This window comes from Spermophilus citellus (genome assembly GCF_964194105.1).
Source record: "Spermophilus citellus genome assembly, chromosome: 4".
Classification (NCBI taxonomy): Eukaryota; Metazoa; Chordata; class Mammalia; order Rodentia; family Sciuridae; genus Spermophilus; species Spermophilus citellus.
In genome coordinates, this window is record NC_138185.1 from 120371041 (window position 1) to 120392357 (window position 21317).

A 21317-nucleotide genomic window follows, 5' to 3' on the forward strand; every position below is an offset into this window, starting at 1 on the left:
AGATGCTAAAAGCATAAAATTGCTAAGAGAAAATAGAGAAAAATCTTTATAACCCTAGGGATAAACAAATTTTCCTAGATAAGACACCAAAAACATAAACTAAAATAAACAAGTGATAAATGAGACTTCATCAAAATAAAGAACTTGTGCTCTTTGTGTATGAGTCTTTTTGTGAATCCACTTTTATTCATCTCAAGCACCACTTACTAGGTCACAGGGGAGATATTTAAGAAATAGCCAATGGTTCTCCAATGGTTGATGCATCTTACACTTCCACCAACTGTCTGAGAGTGTTCCACATATGCCACGCCCTTTTCAACACTTAGTGTTGTACGTTTCTCTGGGCTGTTCTGGTGGCAGAACGTTTGAGCAGGCAGCTAGCTCATTGTGATCTTTAATTATCAATTATAAACATAAAAATCACCAAACAGGTAGACTGGTGACTGATTGGATTTCATAATTCCCAAATTTCCTTTTGTGTAAAGTTCACAGACTGAACATTTAAGGCAGGATATTCTGATCCCTGCATTTTAGACTGCCAGACCATCTTCAGGCTGGCTTGGATCTCATTCCTTTAGTATTTGTTTCCAGTTCCAGCTCCTTTGCCCACTTTGTAGACCTAATTCTTATAAAAGATTTTAACACATATTTAATTGAGGATTCCGTCTGGTTAGTCTAAAAATCACACAATAAAATGACTCAGACTTTAGGGAACATGACGCAAATTATAAAAGAGTATTATTTTATGTAGAAGAGAAGATTTGAAAGGATCCTAAAACTGTCTGTTTAAAAAGTGGCTTGTCCAAAGCCCATCCTAGGGCATGGGTGGAGATGATAGCCTAGGGTAAAGCGCATTCTAGGCCCTCTCAACAAATTCCATTTGGAAACTACATTTGTAAAGAAGAAATAGTGAAACTGCTGCCTGGCATTCACCATAAGAATCTCTTGACAAATAAAAATCAGGATTTTAACTTCTCTTTCAAATGAATTCATACAATTTTCAGCCCACTGTATGGGACCCACTTGCGCATGGAATGGAACCTACTGAGTTGTGATGAAAGTCCCTCTATTCCTTCTTTCTGTCACTCATGGGTTACATGAAAATGGCCCTCTATTCCAGGATGGATATCCTCAGGACAGAACTGAAAGAACTCAAGGACAGAACTTACAGCCAGAAGCCTCCAAGTGTCTGATGACTGCACTGTCTCCTTCTGAGAAAAATAGTCAAAGGCTGTGTGCTGAACACTGTTTGCCCGGCCACGCAGGACCTTGCAGCCCTGGCCCCATTTGACGGCCTAGAAATTGCTATCATTACAAAAGTACTTAGCTACAGGCTGGGCACGATAAAAAAGATGCTAAAGATGACAGTAACAACAGACATTGATTAAACACATCACAGCAACTCTGTGGTCTGCAGCTTAATACTTTTGTTAGGAAGACAACGCCTAATTATCTTCACTGTCATGTTTGGTTTGCTGTACTCTGCCACTAGGGGGTAGCAGCATTGCTATTGTTTCAACTTAAGTCAATGCAAATTTTGTTTACAGTTCTTAATCTTTCTAGGGGCATTTTTTCCCCTCCATTTAGAATGGATATAAGTGATCTTCCAGTGATTTTTAGATAGTAATTCAATTATTTAAGAGATGAACCTGGTGTCTCATAAATGCTGCAGAAGTACAGTGACATAATTTTCTTTTTCCTTTCAATCCATTATTTTATGTCTTCATTAATTATTCTATTTGTAATAGTTTTGCTTGTTAAAAGAAGCATCTACTGTCAGTAATAAATTATTAGCACATTCCTTCTGTACTTTGCGCTTGCCTATAGCACTTAGTTTTTCCACATCTGTAAGAGCAGGTGTTATATTTGGGAATTCTTAGGGGAAGAGGACTTGTATCTTGTGTACTGGGGAACATGGCAAAAGACAATCACTCTGAACCTCAAGGATCTTAAAGTCTGGTTATGAAGATAAAATGTCTGCACATTAACTGGACTTATGAGTCTAAAACAGGAGTGTTAAAAAATCTCCCAGCATTTTAGAGAATTTATCAAATTCTCTTTGTAATTTGGTTAAATTTTTTGCTTCATATAGTTTGAAGTAATGTTCTTTGGTTCATTCAATCTCATGATTGTTATATATCCCTGGAGAATTGGTTCTTGTATTTCTCATAAACTGGGGACTTTCTTAACTTCTAATGAGGGTTTGTCCCCTTCATTTTTTTTTATCTTAATAGTTTTAAACTTTAATATATCTATTCCCCATTCTTCCCTCCCAGATTTTTGGGTCATTATATTTCATGTATGTCTCTTCCAGTAAGAATATAACCGAATTATTAAAAACTCAAGAATGACAGCCATTGCAGTACATAGAGGTCCATGGAGATAGCAAGTAGGAGCTGGATGGACCCTGGGCGACCCTGTGCCTTGCTGAGGTAAAGCAACTAAACATGGGCAACGGAGAGTCTAAAAAGCTAAGAGGCAAAATGCCATCCTATGCATTCTTTGTGCAAATTTGCTGGGTGGAGCACAAGAAGCACCCAGATGCTTTAGTCAGCTTCTCAGAATTTTATAAGAATTGCTCACAGAGGCAGAAGACCATGTCTGCTAAAGAGAAAAGAAGACTTGAAGACATGGCAAAGGTGGACAAGTCTTGTGATAAAAGAGAAATGAAAATCTATATCCCTCCTAAAGAGAAAAAGAAGTTCAACGATCCCAATGCATCCATGAGGCCTCCGTTGGGCCTTCTTCATGTTCTGTTCTGAGTATCACCCCAAATCAAAGGAGAACATCCTTGCCTATCTGTTGGTGATGTCGCAAAGAAACTGGGAGAGATGTGGAATCCCACTGCTGCAGATGACAAGCAGCCTTAAAAAAGAAAGCTGCTAAGCAGAAAGAAAAATACCGAAGGGATATGGCTGCCTACCGAGCTAAAGACACGCTGGATGTGGCAATAAAGAGAGTTGTTAAGGCTGAAAAAGCAAGAAAAACAAGGAAGAGGAGGAAGATGAAGAGGAAGAGGAAAATGAAGAAAGTGAAGGTGATGATGAAGAATCAGTTGGTTCTGAGACAACAAGTTTTGGGTTTTTTCTATAAAGCATTTAACACACTCCTTTTTTAAAATTTATTTTTTTTATTTTTTTTTTAAATCAAATTAAATCAAGATTGTATTGTGTACACAAAAGCTGGCCAGGACTGTCTCTTACAAGATTCCATGCTAGAGATCATCCCCCTGATTTTCAGGAAAAAGTTTTTACAGCACAAAAAGTTACAATGGAGGTGGGTGTCTAAGGTACTTACAGCTAACAAGATTTTCACAATAATAATACAAAGGCAAATAGCAGGTTAAGGATCTACATGGCTAACATTTCAAGGTAGAAAATAAATTCAGCTCCAGACATTAGAATTTATGAGCTTCCACTAAGATTTAGAGAAAATTGTTATTTGGTCATCGGGAGCCAGAATTTATGAGGCATCAGTAAGGTTTTAGAGAGGGTTGTTATCTGGTAAGGGATAGCCAGTCATAGGTGAATTCAAAACACAGGTAGAAATTAAAAGCAAAATATTAAAACATCAAAATATTGTCAGGCAAAAGAGAAATTTTAGTTTTCTTACACAAAACAGAAATACACTTTTTACTTCTAAAAGCTCTAAGAGAAGATTTTATTTTTTTGTATTTTCTCATATCTAATGGCTTCTGGCATTCCTTTGTTTGTGACCATAAATGCTTCTCTTTTGTGTTTATGGAGCTTCCAAAACAAAACAAAAAAATATATAGATAAGCCCTTCTCAGAGGGAACATGTTTCTAACATAGCAAGTAACTACCCTTTAACCCACGGAGTCTGACAACCATATTATATGATATGAAAGAACCTCCAATATGCTTGTTCTTTTTTTTCTTTAATTTTTATTGTTGGTTGTTCAAAACATTACATAGTTCTTGACATATCATATTTCACACTTTGATTCAAGTGGGTTATGAACTCCCATTTTTACCCCGTATACAGATTGCAGAATCACATCGGTTACACATCCACAGTTTTACATATTGCCATACTAGTGTCTGTTGTATTCTGCTGCCTTTCCTATCCTCTACTATCCCCCCTCCCCTCCCCTCCCCTCCCCTCTTCTCTCTCTACCCCATCTACTATAATTCATTTCTCCCCCTTGTATTTTTTTCCCTTTCCCCTCACTTCCTCTTGTATGTAATTTTGTATAACCATGAGGGTCTCCTTCCATTTCCATGCAATTTCCCTTCTCTCTCCCTTTCCCTCCCACCTCTCGTCCCTGTTTAATGTTAATCTTCTTCTCATGCCCTTCCTCCCTACTCTGTTCTTAGTTGCTCTCCTTATATCAAAGAAGACATTTGGCATTTGTTTTTTAGGGATTGGCTAGCTTCACTTAGCATAATCTGCTCTAATGCCATCCATTTCCCTGCAAATTCCATGATTTTGTCATTTTTTAATGCAGAGTAATACTCCATTGTGTATAAATGCCACATTTTTTTTATCCATTCATCTATTGAAGGGCATCTGGGTTGGTTCCACAGTCTAGCTATTGTGAATTGTGCTGCTATGAACATCAATGTAGCACTCTCCCTATAGTATGCTCTTTTTAGGTCTTTAGGGAATAGACCAAGAAGGGGAATAGCTGGGTCAAATGGTGGTTCCATTCCCAGTTTTCCAAGAAATCTCCATACTGCTTTCCAAATTGGCCGCACCAATTTGCAGTCCCACCAGCAATGTACAAGTGTACCCTTTTCCCCACATCCTCGCCAGCACTTGTTGTTGTTTGACTTCCTAATGGCTGCCAATCTTACTGGAGTGAGATGGTATCTTAGGGTGGTTTTGATTTACATTTCTCTGACTGCTAGAGATGGTGAGCATTTTTTCATGTACTTGTTGATTGATTGTATGTCCTCCTCTGAGAAGTGGCTGTTCAGGTCCTTGACCCATTTGTTGATTGGGTTATTTGTTTTCTTGTTGTTTAATTTTTTGAGTTCTTTGTATACTCTGGATATTAGGGCTCTATCTGAAGTGTGAGGAGTAAAGATTTGTTCCCAGGATGTAGGCTCCCTATTTACCTCTCTTATTGTTTCTCTTGCTGAGAAAAAACTTTTTAGTTTGAGTAAGTCCCATTTGTTGATTCTAGTTATTAACTCTTGTGCTATGGGTGTCTTATTGAGGAATTTGGAGCCCGACCTCAAAGTATGTAGATCGGAGCCAATTTTTTCTTGTATCAGACGCCGTGTCTCTGATTTGATATCAAACTCCTTGATCCATTTTGAGTTAACTTTTGTGCATGGTGAGAGAAAGGGATTCAGTTTCATTTTGTTGCATATGGATTTCCAGTTTTCCCAGCACCATTTGTTGAAGATGCTATCCTTCGTCCATTGCATGCTTTTAGCCCCTTTATCAAATATAAGATAGTTGTAATTTTGTGGATTGGTCTCTGTGTCCTCTATTCTGTACCATTGGTCCACCTGCCTGTTTTGGTACCAGTACCATGCTGTTTTTGTTACTATTGCTCTATAGTATAGTTTGAAGTCTGGTATCGCTATACCATCTGATTCACATTTCCTGCTTAGAGTTGTTTTTGCTATTCTGGGTCTTTTATTTTAACATATGAATTTCATGATTGCTTTATCTATTTCTACAAGAAATGCCATTGGGATTTTGATTGGCATTGCGTTAAACCTATAGAGAACTTTTGGTAATATCGCCATTTTGATGATGTTAGTTCTGCCTATCCATGAACAGGGTATATTTTTCCATCTTCTAAGATCTTTTTCTATTTCTCTCTTTAGGGTTCTGTAGTTTTCATTGTATAAGTCTTTCACCTCTTTTGTTAGGTTGATTCCCAAGTATTTTATTTTTTTTTTGAGGATATTGTGAATGGAGTGGTTGTCCTCATTTCCATTTCAGAAGATTTGTCCCTGATATACAGGAATGCCTTTGATTTATGCGTGTTGATTTTATATCCTGCCACTTTGCTGAATTCATTTATTAGCTCTAATAGTTTCTTTGTAGACCCTTCTGGGTCTTCTAGGTATAGAATCATGTCTTCTGCAAATAGTGATAATTTAAGTTCTTCTTTTCCTATTTTTATGCCTTTAATTTCTTTCATCTGTCTAATTGCTCTGGCCAGTGTTTTGAGAACTATGTTGAACAGAAGTGGTGAGAGAGGGCATCCCTGTCTTGTTCCAGATTTTAGAGGGAATGCCATCAATTTTTCTCCATTCAGAATGATGCTAGCCTGAGGCTTAGCACAGATAGCTTCTACAATGTGGAGGTATGTTCCTATTATCCCTAGTTTTTCTAGAGTTTTGAACATAAAGGGATGCTGTACTTTGTCGAATGCTTTTTCTGCATCTTTTGAGATGATCCCATGGTTCTTATCTTTAAGTCTATTGATGTGGTGAATAACATTTATTGATTTCCGTATATTGAACCAGCCTTGCATCCCAGGGATGAAACCTACTTGATCATGGTGCACACTTTTTTTGATATGTTTTTGTATCCGATTCGCCAGAATTTTATTGAGGATTTTTGCATCTGGGTTCATTAGAGATATTGGTCTGTAGTTTTCTTTCTTTGAAGTGTCTTTATCTGGTTTAGGAATCAGGGTGATGTTGGCCTCGTAGAATGAATTTGGAAGTTCTCCCTCTTTTTCTATTTCCTGAAATAGCTTGAAAAGTATTGGTATTAGTCTTCTTTAAAGGTTTTGTAAAACTCTGCTGTATACCCATCCGGTCCTGGGCTTTTCTTAGTTGGTAGTCTTTTGATGGTTTCTTCTATTTCCTCAATTGATATTGGTCTGTTTAGGTTGTCTATATCCTCCTGACTCAATCTGGGCAGATCATATGACTTAAGAAATTTATTGATGCCTTCACTATCTTCTATTTTATTGGAGTATAAGGATTCAAAATAATTTCTGATTATCTTCTGTGTTTCTGAAGTGTCTGTTGTGATGTTGCCTTTTTCATCCCGTATGCTACTAATTTGAGTTCTCTCTCTTCTGCTCTTCATTAGCATGGCTAAGGGTCTGTCGATTTTATTTATTTTTTCAAAGAACCAACTTATAGTTTTGTCAATTTTTTCAATTGTTTCTTTTGTTTCGATTTCATTAATTTCAGCTCTGATTTTAATTATTTCTTGCCTTCTACTTCTTTTGCTGTTGTTTTGCTCTTCTTTTTCTAGGATTTTGAGATGAAGTATGAGATCATTTATTTGTTGTTTTTTTCTTTTTTTAAGGAATGAACTCCAAGCAATGAATTTTCCTCTTAGAACTGCTTTCAATGTGTCCCATAGATTCCGATATGTTGTGTCTGTGTTTTCATTTATCTCTAAGAATTTTTTAATTTCCTCCTTGATGTCTTCTATAACCCATTGATCATTCAGTAACCTATTGTTCATTCTCCAAGTGATGCATGATTTTTCCTTCCTTCTTTTATCATTGATTTTCAGTTTCATTCCATTATGATCAGATAAGATGCATGGTATTATCTCTAATCCTTTATATTGTCTAAGAGTTGCCCTGTGGCATAATATATGATCTATTTTTGAGAAGGATCCATGTGCTGCTGAGAAAAAAGTGTAACTGCTTGATGTTGGATGGTATATTCTATATATGTCAATTAAGTCTAGGTTATTAATTGTGTTATTGAGTTCTATAGTTTCCTTATTCAACTTTTGTTTGGAAGATCTGTCCAGTGGTGAGAGAGGTGTGTTGAAGTCTCCCATAATTATTGTATGGTGGTCTATTAGACTCTTGAACTTGAGAAGAGTTTGTTTGATGAACATAGCTGCACCATTGTTTGGGGCATATATATTTATGATTGTTATGTCTTGTTGGTGTATGGTTCCCTTGAGCAGTATGTAGTGTCCCTCTTTATCCCTTTTGATTAACTTTGGCTTGAAATCTATTTTAGTTGATATGAGTATGGACACTCCTGCTTGTTTCCGAAGTCCATATGTGTGATATGATTTTTCCCAACCTTTCACCTTCAGTCTATGTATGTCTTTTCCTATCAAATGCGTCTCCTGTAGGCAGCATATTGTTGGGTCTTATTTTGTGATCCATTCTACTAGCCTGTGTCTCTTAATTGGTGAGTTTAAGCCATTAACATTTAGGGTTATTATTGAGATATGGGTTGTTCTTCCAGCCATATTTGTTTATTTATGTTACTTAACATGGTTTGTTTTTATCTTTGATTATTTTCCCCCCTTTACTGTACTACCTCCCACTGTTGGTTTTCATTGTTATTTTCCTTTTCCTCTTCCTGTAGTGTTTTGCCGAGGATGTTTTGAAGAGATGGTTTTCTAGCTGCAAATTCTTTTAACTTTTGTTTATCGTGGAAGGTTTTAATTTTATCTTCCATCCTGCAGCTTAATTTTGCTGGATACACAATTCTTGGTTGGAACCCATTTTCTTTCGGCGTTTGAAATATGTTATTCCAGGATCTTCTAGCTTCAGAGTCTGTGTTGAAAGATCAGCTGTTATCCTGATTGGTTTACCCCTAAATGTGATCTGCTTCCTTTCTCTTGTAGCTTTTAAAATTCTTTCCTTATTCTGTATGTTGGGCATCTTCATTATAATGTGTCTAGGTGTGGATCTCTTATGATTGTGCACATTCGGCGTCCTGTAGGCTTCCAGGATTTGGGATTCTGTCTCATTCTTCAAGTCTGGGAAGTTTTCTCGTATTATTTCATTGAATAGATTGCTCATTCCTTTGGTTTGGAGCTCTGTGCCCTCCTGTATCCCAATGACTCTTAAGTTTGGTCTCTTTATGTTATCCCATATCTCTTGGCTGTTCTGCTCATGGCTCCTTAACAGTCTCGCTGAGCTGTCTATGTTCTTTTCAAGTTGAAATACTTTGTCTTCATTGTCTGATGATCTATCTTCTAAGTGTTCTACTCTGCTGGTAGTATTCTCAATTGAGTTTTTAAGTTGGTTCATTGCTTCCTGCATTTCTCGGATTTCTGTTTGTTTTTTATAACCTCTATCTCCCTGTATAGTTGATCTTTTGCTTCTTGGATTTGTTTATGTAATTCATTGTCAAAGTGATCTTTCATTGTCTGATTTTGCTGTCTCATGTCTTCCTTGAGACTCCAGATCATCTGAAACATGCATCTCCTGAATTCTTTATCTGCCATTCCATCTGCTGCAGATATTACCTCTTCTAACGTTGAGTTGACCTGCATTGCTTGTGGTCCTTTCTTTCCTTGTCTCTTCATACTGCTCGCGTTTCTTTCTGCTTGGTGAAACTGTTGTGTTATTGACTTTTCTTCCTATATATTTGCTCTTGTATAGTTGCAAAGTCTCCCTTGAAGGCGGGGGCGGCGGCTCTGCCCCTCCTCCAATTGGGACAATGTGCCTACCACGCCGGCAGGCCACTGGGCCTGCTCTGCCAGTCAGTAGCAGGTCTGCCTACCTTGCACGTGCCTGCCGCGGTTCTGCCCCTCCACGGGCCGCTGGGTCTGATCTGTCTGTCGGTTGCAGGTCTGTCTACCTTGCAGGCGCGGGGGGTGGCTCTGCCCCTCCCCGGGTTGCTGGGCCTGTTCTGCCAGTAGGCCACAGGTCCGCCTACCTTACAGGCGCTGGGACGGCTCTTGCCCTCCACAGGCCGCTGTGCCTGTTCTGTCGGTAGTCGCAGGTCCGCCTACCTAGCAGGCGAGGGTGGCGGCTCTGCCCCTCCACAGGCCCCTGGGCCTGTTCTGTCGGTGGTCGCAGGTTCGCCTACCTTGCAGGCGCTGGGGTGGCTCTGCCCCTCTGCGGGTTTCTGGGCCTGTTCTGCCAGTGGGTCGCAGGTCCACCTACCTTGCAGGCGCTGGGGCGGCTCTGCCCCTGCCGGCTCTGCCCCTGTGCCGGTTGCTGGGCCTGTTCTGCCGGTGAGTCACAGGTCCGCCTACCTAGCAGGCGCTGGGGCGGCTCTTCCTATGCTTGTTCTTCCAACCATTGATTGCAAAGATTGACAAAAGTCAATTCATTGCACAGAATGAGTGAGTTGAGTCTCTGCTCTTCAGTCCAGAACAGGAGGTAAAGGAGCTCCCAAAGTGAGTTTAAGACAGGGCTTTACATGACATAGCTGACAAAATCCATTTCCTGGCTCTCAAGGTTCTCAGAGTTCTCCCTGTGGTTTGTTTTCAGATTCTGCATAGCATAGACACCTGGACTCCAGATCCAGGATAGAAGCCTACAAAAAAATTGAAAAAATGGCGGGTTCCAGACACCTCACTCCTTTTAAATAAAAAAGATTTTTAAATGTAAGGCTGTGTAAGATTTGTTTTTAAATTGTACGGTGTCTTTTTTGTTGAGTTGCACTACTGAATGTGTCTCCATAGCCCTGTCCTGGTGGTATTTTCAATGACCACTAACTTTGCTTTGTAGTGTATGGAAATTTAAGGCGGGTTCTTGATGGGAACACAGCATGGATTAGTTATATATGGGGACAGTAGTTTTTTATCTTCAGTTGTTTCTGATGCAGCTTTATACAAAATAATTGTTGTTCTATTAACCGAATACCACTCTAATTTCAAAAAAAAAAAAAAGAGTCATAGCTGTTTTGTTGACATTCTGAATGCTTCTAATATCATTAAAAGAAAAGAACATTTGTCTTTAGCTGCTCAGTTTAGTCATTTGAATTTCATGATTTAAACATGATTTCTTTGGACTCTTTTCAATCATCTTGTTTGTTGTTTCAGTATTCTGTGCCTTTTCCTGGCTTATTTCTTTCTCTTGCTCCCTCCTTGTCCCTCTCCTTCTCCTTCTCTTTTCCCTCTCTTCCTCCCTCCTTCCCCACCCTCATTTGTTTCTCTTAGATAAACTAGACTTTCTCTTTATTCCTTTTTCCTGCTCCTGCTTGTTTTATTTCTTATCTTTCAGTGGTCATTAAATTTTTAACATGCATTCTTAAAGTCCAAATGTAGTATTTTCCCTTCTCCCAAATAATATCCAAAGATTCATCTTACCATCAATGCTATTTTCCCTCAGAATTTTGATTCTTTGTTAAAAACAAGTCATGTTTACCATTGGTTTTTCAGTGAAAGCTTTAGATTTATCTCACACATTTATTAATTTCTTGCCTCACTACCTGGCAATGGTATGCCTTCATTCTGAATTCAGTTCTCTTCCTACAACAGTACCTCCTTTAGTGGTTCTTTCAGCAAGGTAGAAGAGGAAAGGGAAGAGGAAAGTCTCAAAATCTTCATTTGACTGAAAATGTCTTTATTTTGTCATTCTACATGAGTGATCATTTTTGCTGATTTCTTCTCAGCACTTTGAAGATACTATTTGTTTCTCTTCTGGTCTTCAAATATTTGTGTCAAAATTCAGCATACATGTAAGAAAGCACATGCTGCATGAATGCAGCTCAATGCACACATGTGATCAGAATTTAAATCAAGAAATCCAGTGTGTAGCCAGCACCGCAGAGGCCCCCGTTCTTCCTGTTAGCTACTGTCCCCCAAAGGCTAAACATTATCTAGACTTCTACCAACACATATTTTTTTTAAAAAAATCTTAATTCAAATAACAAATAAGGGTTTTTTTAGAAAAAAATCAATACATAATGTACATATTTATGGGGTACAGTTTGATTTGATACCTGTATACAATGTGTAAAGATTAATTCAGGGTCATTAGCACTTTCCTAGAAAACAGCTGTCATGTGTGTGTGTGTGTGTGTGTGTGTGTGTGTGTGTGTTGGGAGCCTTCAAATCCCCTGTGCTGTGGAACAGTAGAACTTGTTCACCCTATATAACTGAACTTTGACAACTATTGTCCAATTTCCCTCAATTCCTCCTCCCTACTCTTTTCCTGGCCTCTAATGACCACTGTTCTATGTTCTAGGTGAAACTTTTTTATGTGAGCAAGATTGTGCAGTATGTGTCTTTCTGTGTCTGATTTATTTCACTGAGCATAATGTCCTCCGGTTCCATTCAGGTTGCCACAAATAACAACATTTCATTCTTTTTAAATGACTGAATAATAATGTTCCTTTGTGTATCTAATCATATTTGAATAATATGCGTTTGTGTATATAATCGAATTTTCTTTACAACAAAGATTACTTTTGCTTTGTTTTTTATTGATGCTGAGAAACCTGCCATAAGTGTAGTCTTTATGGTCAATGTGCCTTTCAAACCTCTCGTTTCTTTTAAGATCTTATTTGTGATAATCTGCAGTTTCATTAGGATATGTATAGCTGTAGAATTATTTTTATTCTATTTTATTGTGTTTCTTGGATCTAAAAATATGTTTTCCTAAGTTCTAGAAAAATCTCATCCATTATTTCTCTGAATATTGCTTCCTCTCATACTTTTTACTCCATCTTTCTGGAACTCTTCAGAAATATATACTGGATCATAATCTGTCCTCCATAACTTCTAACTTTTGTATCCTCTCTCTCTTGTATCCTCCCCCCCTGCCCCACCCTGTGTGTGTGTATGTATGTATGTATATAATTTTTTCTACACTATATTCTGTATAATTTTAGGATTTGTTTTCCCTTTTGTTGATTCTCTCCTGTTATATATGATCTAATGTTAACCCTATTTGTTTGGGTTAAATTGAGTCCTTCAGAAAAGATATGTTGAAAAATAAAAGGTCTGATAAAACTAAAAATATAAATTAAAAAAGATATGTCCTAACTTCCAGTAATGCAGGATGGGAATACTGTCCTACAAAAAGAGTGTTCATCTTCTGGAATGAGTTCTTTCTTTTAAAACATTTTTCATTGGTGCATGATAATTACACATAATAGTAAGATTCATTGTTACATATTCATACATGTACACAATATAATGGTATTATTTAGTCAATTATTTGGCTGTTCCCTAGTACCTTTTCTTCCCCTCTCTTCTTCTCTCCCCTGATTCCCTTCCTCTACCAGTTTCCCTTCTGTTTTTATGAGCACCCGCTTGTACATTTTTTTCCCTTTCCCTTTTTTCTCTGTCACTTTCACATATGAGGAAAAACCTATGAACCTTGACTTTGAGTTTGCCTTATTTCACTTAACATAATATTCTCAAGTTCCTCTCATTTTCCTACAAATGACATATTTTCATTCTTTTTTATGGCTGCATAAAACTCCATTGTGTGAGTGTACCATGTTCTCTTTACCAATACATCCACTGATGGACACCAAGACTGTTTTCATAGTTTGGCTATTGTGAATTGTGCTGCTATAAACATGGGTATGTATGTTTAGAGTATGATCACTTTAATTCTTTAGAATGAATACTGAGGAGTGGTATAGCTGGGTCTACTCTTTTGAAAAAACCTCCACACTGATTTCCATTGTGGTTGTACTAATTTACAATCTAACCAACACTGTAGAAGTGTTCCTTTTTCCTCACCTCCTCTCATTTATTATTATTTATATTCTTGATGGCTGCCATTCTGATGGGAGTGAGATGAAATTTCACTGTAGCTTTGATTTGCAGAAAATAGGGCCTTTTTTAAAAAATGATCTTGGGCCAAGAGATTTGTATTTTATTTCAGAACATCTTTGACCAACAGAAATAATATGCAGTTGGAAAATGCCCCCCTTTATTCTTAATCTAGAAGACATTTACTTTTATTTTATGGTGCTGGGAATCAAACCCAGGGTTTTGCACATGCTAAGTACTGAGCTGTACTCCAGCCCCTAGCAAAATGTTTTCTCCAAGCACCTGTCTGTGGAGACTCAGTCATTCAGTGCTGACAAGACAGGTTGACCGTGGTGAATTTGTATCTGCCACAGGGGGAGGTGGTGTGTTACTAGTTCACAGAGGCACAGACCATCTACTACAAAGCCCTTGTTCTCTATCCAATAGCCCTGATCCTGTGGACTCAGATATATCCTCTAACAGTGTATCAAGTTCATTTGGAGATAACACAGGATTAACAGCTGAAATGAGACAGTTACAACAGAAACTTGGGAAAGTTTCCAAAGCTCTGGCTGCGTCCATGTAAAGATTTTTCTTTCTTGTACAAACAGATAAGAGTATGACTGGTATTGTTAATCTTTAGATACCAAGCAAAGTTGTTGCAGTTTCCCATAAAAGAATTGTATGGGGGAAATGAGAAACAGTAATTCTTTGATTAGAGTCCTATTAGTTTAGAATCCCAGTTTCTGAGATTTTTCAACATGTCTCTCTCTCTCTCTCTCTATATATATATATATATATATATATATATATATATATATATTAGGAAGAACTTGATACCTTCTATTCCAACTAAGGCAAGGGAACTGTAATTGAGTTAAATCAGAACCCACAATATCTGCCACTGAAAAATGAACAGACAGGATCTTTGGCTGCCCATTGCAGTGGTAGAGAAAGGGGAATACTTTCTTGTTGATCATCTGGACAGTTGAAGATTCCCACTCTGAGGCAAAGGGATGATGGAAAAGGACTATTATAGGCACAGGGTTTTGGATAGAGGTAATAAAATTAAAATGAAGATTGTTCACATGGGTCCTAATCCACTATGGCTGGTATTCTTATAAGAAGGGGAAATTTGGACACAGAGACATGCCTGGAGGGAGGACTAGGGAGAAGAGGGAAAGAGAACACCATGAGAAGACTGGAGTGACAGTGTTATAAGTGAGAGAACATCTTGGGGCTCTCAGAAGCTGAAAAAGACAAGGAAGGATTCTTCCTCACAGGCTTAAGAGGGAGCGTTGCTCTGCCAACACTTTGATTTCAGACTTGCAACCTCTAGAACAATGAGGTGATGCATTTCTGTTCTAAGGTGTCCAGTCTGCGGTCCTTTGTTATGATAGCCATGGTGTTATGACACCATTTATTTCATTCTAAATTTTAGTGATTCTGTTTGTTGTTGTTGTTGTTTTTTAATTTCTAGAAGGACAACATGATTCTTTTCCAAATCTATTTCTTCTTATTATACACTATCTTCTTGCATCATGGTTTATATTTTATCTGTTTAATCATTTTAAATACAGGTTCATTGCCTCCTTCATACTGTTCTATTATATCAAAATCTAAGCCTATTGTTTCCTGTTCTGTCTGCTTACTCTCACTTAGGGAAGAACATTTCCTCTTGTGACTTATAATTTTTTTTCCTTTTAATTGTGAGCTTCCTTTCAGCAAGAATTTTACACACCTTGAGGATTCCCATGCCCCTTGGATTGTAAAACTATTTCTATAGAGTAGTTTCATTTTTTCTTAGGATTGGTGTCTCAGTGGATTTATTGGTCTTCAACCAATTTTTATTTTAATTTCTTTACTGAGATTTCCTTACAGGTAGGCGACATGAGCCACCCTACCTGCCCTAAAAAGCTTGGAGTTTTTATTTCTTGTAGTTGATTTTTGTACCACTTGGGATTAGGAAAAGACAAAGTTCCTTGTGCCTTCCCTTGGATGTGCCTTCTAGAAATCTTGATTTCACACTGAGCTGTCAGTTGTAGCTTTCCCTTGCAGAGCCTCCCTTCTGCCTCTCTTGTTGTGAAGTAGGCATTTTGCTCTGGACTTGACATTAGCGTCTGTGTCTAGCTCACACCTTACTGGACCGCCAGAGCACTGCTGCACAGTTGACAAGATGGCAGCTCTGGCTACATGTTGCTCTTCACTTCTGGGATCGGTGCATTTCTTTCTTCTTATTCTCTCTCACAAGAGTTGGGTTTTGTTTCAGAAAAGTTGGTACTACATCTCCCTCAGCATTTTTATGCATTTTTATAAGAAAAGGGTTGGGGCTGTCCTTATACAGTCTGCCATTTCACTGGAACGGAAACCAGGACCAGAGTCTGACATTGAATGATTGTGAGGAATGGGCAGTACATGCTGATAGAGGTTTTCAGGAGGGAGAAATTCACCATGGAGTAGGCTTGCTGAGCACTGAGGAATGCTAGAGAGAGTTCAGAGAAGGGAAGGATTAAAGTGTTTTTAAAAATATTTTTACATGTCAATTAGATGTAAGGCTATATGGGAGGAGAAAGTTATGTGTCTAATGTCCAGTGTGATCACATGTGCATAGTGCTTTTCTACAGATTGACACATCTCCTCTTCATTCCTGCTCTTCCCTATGTCTTTTCCTTTGTAGAAACAAAACTGCTCTGTGAACTGCAGGAATCCAGGTTTTTACAGGAAACACCACACAACTTCAAAACCTTACCATGCTGACTTAGTTCTCAAGGCAATGGATGATTGTGAAGAAAGGAATCAAAGATGTTCCCAGGGTGTATCAACCTGTAGCTAATGGAAGGAGAAGTCTCCAGTCAAAGTTTTGTTTTTAATTTTTAATTTCATCAACTGTGCCTTGGTTGTCTGAAGAGAGTATGGAAAGCGAATCTCCTGTTCCACTTAGGAAATGCCCTCAACACCTTCTAAAGTGGAGCTGTCTACCTGATCTAACTCCTGGGGTGGTTACAAGATTAAATGAAAAAGGAGATGTGAACATGCTTTAAAATAAAAATGTGTTATGTTAGGCAGGCACCATAATGTAGAAGTTTATAGAGTACAAATGGTGAGCCACACTGGGTTTGAAACTCAAAGTTTACTACTAACTGTTTGGGCATTTTGTTTAAATTACCTGTACTTCAGTTTTCTCACCTGTAAAATGGGGTTAGCAACAGATGTTCTTCTTAGGATTGTTGTACTTGAATGAGAAGGCATAGTGCCTGACATATAGTAAGTGTGAGGTTTTTATCATATCTCTTAACACCATGATCTGTAGAAGAGAATTAATTTTAGGTTCAGGAACCCAAAGCAAATCTAGAGATTAGTATTTGAGAACTCTCTAAAACTGAACCCCAGATTTTTGGGGGGACAGTGTTGTGTGTGTGTGTGTGTGTGTGTGTGTAAGTGCATGTGTGCTCACACATGTCCACATACATGTGCTTGTTATGGAAGAGTGGCACATTTTTCATGGCAGACATATTTTTCATCATCATATTTTTCATCAAGTTCAAATTTAAGATTTTGTTAGACTCTCAGGATCACAGAACTAAATACTTTTAATATTCCAAACAGTTTTTTGGCCCTTATTGAGCTCAATAAGCACTGATGAGATGGGCACTGGTCATCATCCAGGTAGCTCTCTGTGTTCTTAGGGAAGAAATGGTGGCCTACTGAGGGACCTAAATGAGAGCCCTGAAATGCACCCAGGTTATTTCTGCTGAAGTCCATTAATGCCATGTGTTCCTTTCTGGTCAATTTCATTGCCTTGTGAGGCAATCTTATTACTATGATTATCTGTGAAAGGACTAAAGATTCATTTCAAGATTTTACTTGAAAGTAGCATAATTTTTTTTCCTCTTCTCATGAAACACCATGAGCCTTCTGGTCTTCCTAGTGAAAACTGAATGTCACAAAGTTAGGAGGCCTTGGTGAATTATACCAGGATACATGCTGGGAAACTTTCCAAACTTGATGAACTGTTAATAGTCACAAAGCTTGCTGGACATGGTGGTATGTGTATATAATCCCAGAAACTCAGGAGGATTTCAAATTCAAGGCCAGTTTCAGTAACTTAATTTCAAAATAAAAAGGCTGGGTATATAGCTTGGTGGTAGACCCAGACCCCACCATCCCTTCACTCCTCCCTACCCCTGCTTCAATCTCCAGTATTAAAAAAAAAATCACAGTGCTCTTTCCTTCTGTCCTTTGTATCCCCTTGACTTAGCCCAGGCTCTTCAAGAGATTTGGAAAGACTTGCAAACATGTAAGTGTCAAACTCTATTTCTTTTTAATGATGTGTGTCATCCAAATAGTGATGCCATCAATAGGGAATGCTATATTTTGTTGTTTTCTTATGTTCTGCTCTCAGATGCCTTTTAACATATGTAAAAATATTTATATAGTTTTTCAGGTCCACAGTATTCAGTACAGAAATGCTCTTTGGAGTTCTCCCTTTTGGTAATTTCATATTTAACTCAAACGAAGTCATAGGCATATTGGGGGCAGATAGTAGGTACAAATCTGACAAAAAGCTAATGAGCTCTCCTGTGATTATCAAGGAGGACGGTGACTCATTAAATCTCATTTCCTGGGCAAGTCCACATAGGGAGAAGAAATTAACTGAAATAAAGGCCTGAGAACCTAATGCAGTCAGATTTATGAGCATCTGTATAAGCAGCCACATGATAATCAGTGCAAATAGTAAAATGTTTTAATGAGGTTCTCTGAAATATTTAATTAGTTACTCTATTAATTTTTTTCAAGTTTTGTTATTTTCTGTTAGGAATTGACCCCATAGCAGGGAGGGTCCTGAAATCAAGTGGGTTGTCTTTTGGTTGGATTCAATCCAAGCTATGTTCCCCTCTGTAGGCTCTTTATTAACTACGCCATTGATATTCATAGTTATGCTGCAAAGAGGGTCAGAATGGTTAGAATCTGTAAAGATTTCTTTTGGTTCAAAAGTGTATGTCTCTACTTAGAATTAATCCTCTTCCAGGTTCCTTGGAGAGAATTATTTTTCATTCTGAGGGTTTTCCCCTGCTAGGAAGAATTTTCCAAAAAGGGCAAAACATAAGAGATATGAAGAAGGGACTGCAGTTGGGATTTGACACCTCAACTTCCCTTTATATAACCAATGTCACTTTCCAAGTGTTTCTATCTTATTCCTCAACCTTGGTCCTGGTAGCTTTTAGAGCATACATTAGTTAAGTACCAATAACCTAAGATGTTGTTTTGCCTGGAACTGAATAGTCTCTAAGACTGCAGATAAATTCATTGCCGGTGGGAGGATTTGGGACATCATAATCAATTGGGTGGGTTGTAGTATTTGGTAGTTCTTAAATCTTACCCATTCATCAGGCCAGCTTCTTGGTTTGATCCTACCATGTGTGTTGGGACCTTTAATTCTGTTTTCCAGGAATAGTCAGTTGCCTGGTGAGGGGAGACTAAGAAGTGGTCTGTGTGGTACATGTCAACATACAACCAGATGTCACCCAGTCACAGGACCTCATTTGGGAACTTCATCCTGACACAGGAGAAGCTGTTCTTAGTTTTCATTCTTTGCCTGATCTTTGTGTTTCTAGACCCCATCCATGTCATTGACTTCTAGACTTGTGACTGAAATCCATGCTTTCTACTATAACCATGAAGAGACCAGTCACCTACAGGTATGATTTATTTTTAAAGGGCCATATGCAGGATTCCTAATGGAGAAATCATCCCAGATGGCCTTTTCATAGCAAAAATGAGTGTGCCAGTACAAATGTCAGGATGGTTTAGATGAATTCAGATTCCAGCTCATGTTAAATGTCCAATATTTGAAGCTATTTATCTTTTAAGATCTTCATTACCTATGAAAACATTGGGTTAGACCATGCCAAAAAGAGGAGGTGAGAGTGGGCATGGTGGTGCAGTCCTGAAATCCCAGTGGCTTGGGAAGCTGAGTCAGGACCATTGTGAGCTCAATGCCAGCCTCAGCCACAGAAAGGAACTAAGCAACTCAGTGAGACTCTGAAATTAAAAAAAAAAAAAATAGAAAATTAAATTTAAAAAATAGGACTGGGGATGTGGCTCAGTGGTCTAGTGCCCGTGAGTACAAACCCTGGTACCAAAAAACAAAACAAAAAAAACAACAAAACAAACAAACAAACAAACAAAAAAGGCAGGGGGAGGTTTGTGAGATTAATTCGTAACATGAAAGATGAGTAAGTGAAACTACCATATTATCTGGATTTAATAATACACATAAAAATATTTCAATGTTTTAATAGTTCATGAAATCCTGTTGAGTTCATAAGTATTAATGTAGTAGTTTGTTATTCTCTCCATAAATGTCTGTTATTAAAAAATCTTACAATCAATATTTTCTTAGAATTCAGAAAACACTGTTCATTCTCTCTGGCTAGAAAGTTTTATTCACAAATTATTTGCATATAGGGCCCATAAAAAGATCATGGTTAAATCTCTTTTTTTGGCCTATGAGGGGACAGGCAGGCAATTCTTTAAAAACAAATAAAAGGTGTTCAAGCTGCAGAAAACACACTTGAACTTGATAAATGGTTGAACCGACTCACAGTTTGGACAAGCTGCCCAAGCCCAAGCTGTTATGGGTAAGAACCTGACCCAAGGTCCTGTGGCAGATACGAAGTTAAAGGTATATCTAAGGTTTGGGCCAAGACAGCAAAAGGGAAGGATCATATTCAAAGTGATACAGGTTTCAGAGGCAGAATCTATAGAGAACAATAGGAACAAAAACCGACAATAATATATTCAGGTATCTGTACTTACAAAATGTTTTGGAAAAATATGCCCCAAGTGTTACAGCACTGAGGAGCAGGTGCTGTGGGAAAGATATCCCAGCGCTCTTTTAATTTGTGCACTTATATTGCTAAAATATTTTATGATAGCTTATGACTTTTTAAAGTAAAAAACTACAAAAATAATTAAAGAGATAATTATACCCCGGAAGTCAAAAAAGCTACTGAGATACAAACCTGGGAAATCCAGAATAATTTATTTAAACAAGTGTTTGTATTTGCTCTGCTTCCATCGCCACATTGCCCCAGCGCCCCACCCTCTGCCTCTTGGGCCTGCCCCTGACAATCTGGGGCCCCAGATAATCTCCCCTTCTAATGGAACTCCCCTTCCTGTGATTTTTATGAACAGTGATGGAGGAGATAGCCTACCCATACACTGCAGAGGCTACTGGCTCAAGAAACACCCAGGAGGGGTTGGTGGCTGAGGTTCCCCTTCTGTGAACCTCTATACCAGTCACAGAGGAGAGGACAAATTCCTGTTTTAGAAATCAAACATTCAAGTTTTCCAGTGCTGTATTCTGAATATGCCTGCGTTCCCCACGCCACCAATGCATGTGTTGAAATTTAATACCCAATGTGATGATGTTGGGTGGGGCCTTCAGGAGGTGACTCAGTGATAGGGATGGAGCCCTTGTGAATGGGATTAGTGGCCCTTATAAAAAGTTCAAGTTCATTCTTTTCAACACGTGAGGATGTGGCAACAAGGTACCAAACGTGGAGCAGAAAGCAGCCCTCACCAGACACTGGATCTGCCAGTGCCTTGACCTTGGATTTCCCAGCCTTCAGAACTATGAGGAAAAAAAAAAGTTTCCATTATTTATAAATTACCCTATCTAAAATATTATAGCAGCCAAAAAAGGCTAAGATCCCCATCCTTTGGAGTCTTGGGTCAGTGTCTTCCTTGATAGGTACCTTGTTTTCCTCCAAAGGCTGGAAAAGCTAGATATCACTAGTGCTCCTACATTCTGGTGCCAGGTCAAGGCAGTTCAAAGCAGAAGAATATTTTTTTTTTTTTTCTGTTTCATGTGCATGACACCAGAAAGTGAAGGTATGTGGAGGCTCATCTGTGACTGTGAGTGGATAAAGCATCACATAAATCTT

General features: G+C 38.3%; 1 pseudogene across 1 annotated transcript; it reads left to right on the forward strand.

The window, feature by feature from the left end:
* Positions 1-2447: 2447 nt before the first annotated feature.
* Positions 2448-3093, forward strand: LOC308648184 (high mobility group protein B1-like; annotated as a pseudogene). Its single transcript has one exon. The product of its transcript is annotated as a high mobility group protein B1-like (transcript).
* Positions 3094-21317: the final 18224 nt, after the last annotated feature.